The sequence below is a fragment of the Myodes glareolus genome, chromosome 4, assembly GCF_982192425.1.
Source record: "Myodes glareolus chromosome 4, mMyoGla1.1, whole genome shotgun sequence".
Classification (NCBI taxonomy): domain Eukaryota; kingdom Metazoa; phylum Chordata; class Mammalia; order Rodentia; family Cricetidae; genus Myodes; species Myodes glareolus.
The window spans coordinates 25,895,092-25,901,091 of NC_142029.1; positions in this window are offsets into that span (position 1 = coordinate 25,895,092).

The following is a 6,000-nucleotide window of genomic DNA, read 5'->3' on the forward strand; positions in this document are numbered from 1 at the left end:
ATAGTGATCCAAGGAAAACAGTTATATCCATGCTTTTTGCCGTTTTCTCAAACCCATCATCACTGTGGAGAGCATGGGCATTCAACTTGATTAAGAAAATGTTGGCGAAAGCCTTCCATATTGTAAGTGTTGTAGATAAAAACTGAATACATACAAACTCTCAGGAGTTTGCCCTGTGTGTATTTCATGACCGAAATAATCTCTCTTTCTGACTCTAGAAAGCTCTTCCTTCTGTGAGTCCGAGGCCAGCCTCAGCTACAAGAGCTAATTCCAGGACAGGCTCCAAAGCCACAGAGAAACTCTGTCTCGAAAAACCAAAATAAATAAATAAATAAATAAAAATAAATAAATAAATAAAGCTAGCTCTTCTTCTCCCAGTGGTGACTGAATCTTGATGTGTGTGTGTGTGTGTGTGTGTGTGTGTGTGTGTGTGTGTGTGTGATCATGACTCTTCTAGCCACAGAGAAGGCACCTCATCCAGACCACATCAATCTGAGTTCTTCCTTGTGTACTTTCTAATGAAACAGATAATAATACCAAAAGGATCTGGTGTGAGTGTGAAGCTGACTTCCTGGCTGGCTGGCTTTGCTCATGATAGCAAACAGCTGCCATGCTGTACACACATTCAAGGGTATTACTGTCTCCTGTAGTAGTTATCCTTTGGATGACAAGGCCTCCCCACCAAAAACAACTATGACATTCTTGAGAAATACTGTATTATTTATGCAAATTTTCAGTATAAGTTAAGAATTTGTTTTGAGCCTCGCAGTGGTGGTACACACCTTTAATCCGAGCAGTCGGGAGGCAGAGGCAGGTGGATCTCTGAGTTTGAGGCCAGTCTGGTCTACAGAGCAAGAGTTACACAGAGAAAACTCGTCTTGAGAAACCAAACGCAGAAAGAATTTGTTTTGAAATGTGTGTATATACGTTGTGTAGATGTGTGCACATGTTTGTGTGTATGTTGGGGGGCAGTACCTGCTACAGTGTGCATGCAGAGGTCAGAGGACAACCTGAGATGGCAGTCCTTGTCTTCCGTCTCGTTTGAGGTAGAGTCTCGTTATTCCTTCTGCATGTACCAGGTTAGCTGACACATGTGCTTCTAGGAATTCTCACGTGTCCACTTGGCATGGGTGCACGCTGAAATTACAGATGCACGCTGCTGATGCTGCACCCACATGTAAGTGGGTTCTGTGGAGCTGGACTCTGGTCTTCACACTTACATGGCATGCACTTCATCCACTCAGCTGTCTCCCCAGCCCAAGAATTTTGATTTGTTGATCCATGACATTTGAGTATGAAAGATGTTTTATTAAGGGAAACTAAATGTGGGTGAGACCTCTACTTGGCAAAGTAGATATTGGTCACTATGGGGATTTTCCTCCTCCCGGTTGTGTTCTAGAGGAACCCGGATGCTTACATGGGCCTGGTATATTAAGGGTGAGTAGCCTCTGGGCCATGAGACTGTACCCTCCATGTTGATGCTTCCCCCGAGCTACTCTTGGGTGCTGGCCCTCTGCCACTGGTGGACTACAGAGATGTCCTTCATGGTCACTATCCTCCCTGACCGATTACTCAGCTGTGGTGTAAGTCCTCTCTGTGTAATGGAATAATTTGTATTCTTCTTTGTCTTCTCACTTCAATCTTGGAACTTGTCTAGAAAAAAGACCTCACTAACTTCTTGTCTCCTCAAGATACCCCGCTGGACATTTTATACACAATAGGTGCTTGGGTAAGTTATTGAATGAATGAGTGAACATCAGTCAGTCATGCCAACCAGTACAGCTAACTTGAAAAACAAACAAACAAACAAACTTTCAGGGAGAATCTGGGTTTTTTTATTGGCTAAAGGACTACATCCTTCGAGCCTCATCAGTATCTTTCTATTTATACTCTACTCTGCATTTGTTATTTGTTCTGTAATTGCACTATTCATTGTTGTGTTTAAGAAATCAGTTTGATTATATATTCCTTTTCTAGTTTGTCAAGATCACACTGAAAGATAAGGCCTTAAAAATACCAATTCCCTTATCACCTGCGTGTCATCTAAAAACATTCCATTTGTTTAGTGATATTCTGCTGGTATAATTCTATAATTATCCTCATCAGAGAGAGACAAGCTGTACTCTTCCGCCCACTGATATTTCCTGAGCAATCACCAGGTTAATAATGTCTGCTCAAACAAATATTCATTAGGCTCATATTATGAAGCCAGCTCAGCAAGGCCACCTGGAGGTCACAGAAAGACCTGTCCTGTGGTCCCCGGCCTCCGTTTGTTCTCAGCGAGGTGAGGAGAGGGCGAACAAGTGGAAAGCTGAGTGATAAGTGTCCGCAGACATCTTGCCGGTACACGCTGGGCCGGTCAAGGGACCATTCTAATTGACTGGTTGGTTTTCAGTTGCCATCGAATGCGCCCATTCTCATTTTCTGGCGTCTGGTTTTCATATCTGAGTGTCCGCTCTGATGGTTCAGTCTTCTGCCCTGAATGGCCAAATATTAATGCCAAACCATGGCATATTTTCCATAATGCCACTTGATGCAGAAATGTTAAGCAAAATCAGATACTGTTTCAAGAAATGACACACGAAACGATTGTTATCTGCTTGCCTAACAAGTCTCTTCAAAAGTAGCCTCCTGTAACAAACCTAGTATCCAGGAGATGGGAGGATATTATGCATCCCTTAATGCTGAGTTGATGGCCATATTAAGGGAGGCTCTCTATGAAAAAGGCCCCTAGAATATTAGCAAGGGCCAAGGCCAATGTCCACTTGAAGGCAAAACTTTTCTTGGAGCCCACTGGCAGAATCTTAGTCACCTACAATAAAGAAGGCATTCAAGTTGCAATATTCTGGGTGGTTCTTTCGGAATAGAATCTAGGTATCAGAAAGGGGAGGTATGGTTTATCATGCCTAAAGCATAGGGCAAAATTCCCTACTCCAAGAGGGAATTAGAAGGAATCCATTTTAATCCCTACTAAATTAATTATTTCTGTAATATCAAAGTTTCTAACAATAAAATGTTAGGGGTGTTCATTTCCTTAATTAGCCTAAGTATTGATTGCTACATTATAGGATTTTGTGTCAAATAAGGTGGAGGTCAGAGGACAACTTTCAGGAGTCTGTTTACTTCTACTATGTTCCAGGAAACAAACTCAGGCTATCATGCTTACGTGATAAGCACTTTTACCTGCTGATCCATCCCGCTGGTCCCTTGTAAATTTTTTTCCTACTTTTTTTCTTGCAGTGGTAGGTATTAAGTCCAGGGCTGCATGGATGCCATGCAAGTGTCCTACCATTGAGCCTGTTCAACCCCAGCCTAAGAAAGTTATTTGGGTCAACATTAAATGAACTTTGATCCAATAGCAAAGCACAACTGTGCCCACTAACAGGTATTGAGATGTTAAGTAGTAAATAAAAGAGCATTATTAGGTCTTCAATCAGATATAGATATGTCAACAAGAGCAACTTAATCCAGCAGTTCAGACAACATACCTGGACCTAGCTCCTCCCTCTCCATTTCATATGCTTTTTCAAAGTACTTACTGAAACAGTCCAACCGCATATAATATGGTTGCAACGTAATATCAGAACCTTCTGGTCTCCCAACTTCCATATTGAAACAGAGAAGAATATAAACAATCCTCTTCCCCAAGAGTTTCAATTCATGCTCTGACATTGAGTTCTTGAGGCATTGATTGCCCTTCCCTAAAATAATCAGTCATCAAAGAGCCTACGTTGACTGACTGGAGCTACTAATTGAGAGTAAGGTCGATCTCACCCTATGAACTGAATTCTGTTAGATATAAAGAAGGCCAGAGAAGCCACAAGTGAACATTAACACGTGTTTAAGTTGGACACATAAGGACATTTACATTTGCATCTAGTTCTGCCGAGTAGAACAAGCACAGGGCTGAACTCAGGAATATTCCCACTTGTCATTCTCTTAAGCAGAAGGACTGATGTCTAACTTCGAAGAAGGAAACATGGCCTCCCTGAGGAGAGAGAGAATGGTCCATGCCAGCATTAACCAAACAGTTGAACAGCTGTACCCTTCCCTACCCTACTTCAGCAGGCAGCTAAGGTCTCGGGTCTATCTATCAGGCTCCAACAAGGCTGCCCTGAGACTTTGTTGTCGGGTGGCCTGGCTTTGTCACTACCCCTGTGACCTTAACAAGCAGAGCAGCCTCTAATACCTCCATTTCCTTGTGTGTGAGAGGAGGTGGAGAAAGGAGTCACATTATCCCTTTGCATCTGTTCTTAAATTAAGGCTCTTATAACAGGTGACTTTAGACCTAGACCTACAGACATTGGTCTCCTAGACTGCCCAAGCACCCTGATTGAATCAAGTGGCCTCTGAGGTCTTCTGGGTCTGTTACAGACTGTGGTGCCAGGAAAGTAGCTCATCACACCTAGTTCCTTGTTCTGAGAAATGTCCTATTTGCTCTATGACTCAGTTATCAACACTTCTCTCTTTACAAGGAGTGCAGAGCTCCATCCAGTACTTTCTGAGATGGCAGTGGCTTATTAGGTCACTAACAATTGATTGGATTGTGAGCTATGGGGTTAAAGAGGACAATTAAATTCTGGCTCTGGAGCTATGGCTCAGCCATTGACAGCACTTGCTACCCTTTCACAGGACGAGATCCAGTGCCCGATCCATGCTGGGAAGCTCGCAACTGCCTGAAACTTCAGCTCTAGGGAATCCAACATCCTCTTCTGGCCTCTGTAGAAGAAACTACTCTCTCTCTCTCTTTCTCTCTCTCTCTCTCTCTCTCATTCTGTTTTGTATTTTGAGTCAAATCTAATCAAAGTCCTTCCTCCATTTTGACTTAGTATGGATAATGGTGTCCTGAAAAAAAAATGATTTTATCCCCCTAAATAAATAACAACAAGGATTTGTAACCAGAGACCATGTTGGATTATTCCAGAACCTACGATATAATGTCCTCTCTTTTTCTGAAATTCCTTTCCTCCCTGTTCAGACAGAACTGAGGAGTTAATGTAAAAAAAAAAAAAAAATCAAGCCAAATTCTTTTACAATCAGGAAAATGATAGCAGCACCTGAATAGACTGCAAAGGAAACAAGAGGAAACAGGAAAGTCCGTGGAGCCATGGGAACACGTGTATGTAGAAAGAAGAGGGAGTGGGCAAGTCTGTGGAGCCATGGGAACACGCGTATGTAGAAAACCCGCCAACGACATCCCAACCACACCATGATTTCCACCTATCATGTTCCTTAACCTAAGTAGCTATATGGCCTAATGAGGCTTGTTTAGGGGGCTATTGCGTCTTATTTCTGCAATGACTAGCTTAATAGTCATTGAGGCTTTTATGAAACAGCGAGGTTTCCATATGTCTCCAGAGCAAAACATTTGTGTGTGCCATCTGCTACTCAAGAGCGGTTTTGGAGAAAAAGAATGCAAATTTCTTAGTTCTTTAATTACTTTGGGAGTAGGCTACACTGTAGTTGGGACTCTGGAGAGAATACTGTTGTTTCCTCAGTCACCACCCCCTAGGTTGTTTGTTACAAAAGAAATAACATGAAAAAGATATGGAGTCCTAAAATTATTTGCATCATGTGTGAGAACACATGTCATGTGTGGGCTATGTATGTATGAGTGCGGAGGCCAGGGTGAATGCTTGGTGTTTTCCTCATTTACTTTCTATTTTATTTTTTGAGACAGGGTCTCCCATGTGGCTTGGAATTCATCTAAGCTAGCTGGGCAGTCGGTCCCAGGGATCTGATTTCTATTGTGCCTGGTGTTTTACATGGATGCTGGGGATCGATCTTTTTTTTTTTTTTAGGTTTTTTAAAAAATTTTTTAATGCATGTATGCCTGCACCAGGCCCTCTTATGACCCTCACAACAGATGGCTGTGAGCCACCATGTGGTATGTGGTTGCCGGGAATTGAACTCAGGACCTCTGGAAGAACAGCCAATGTTCTTAACCTCTGACGCATCTCTCTAGCCCTGGGATTGAACTTTTATCCTCATACTTAGGCA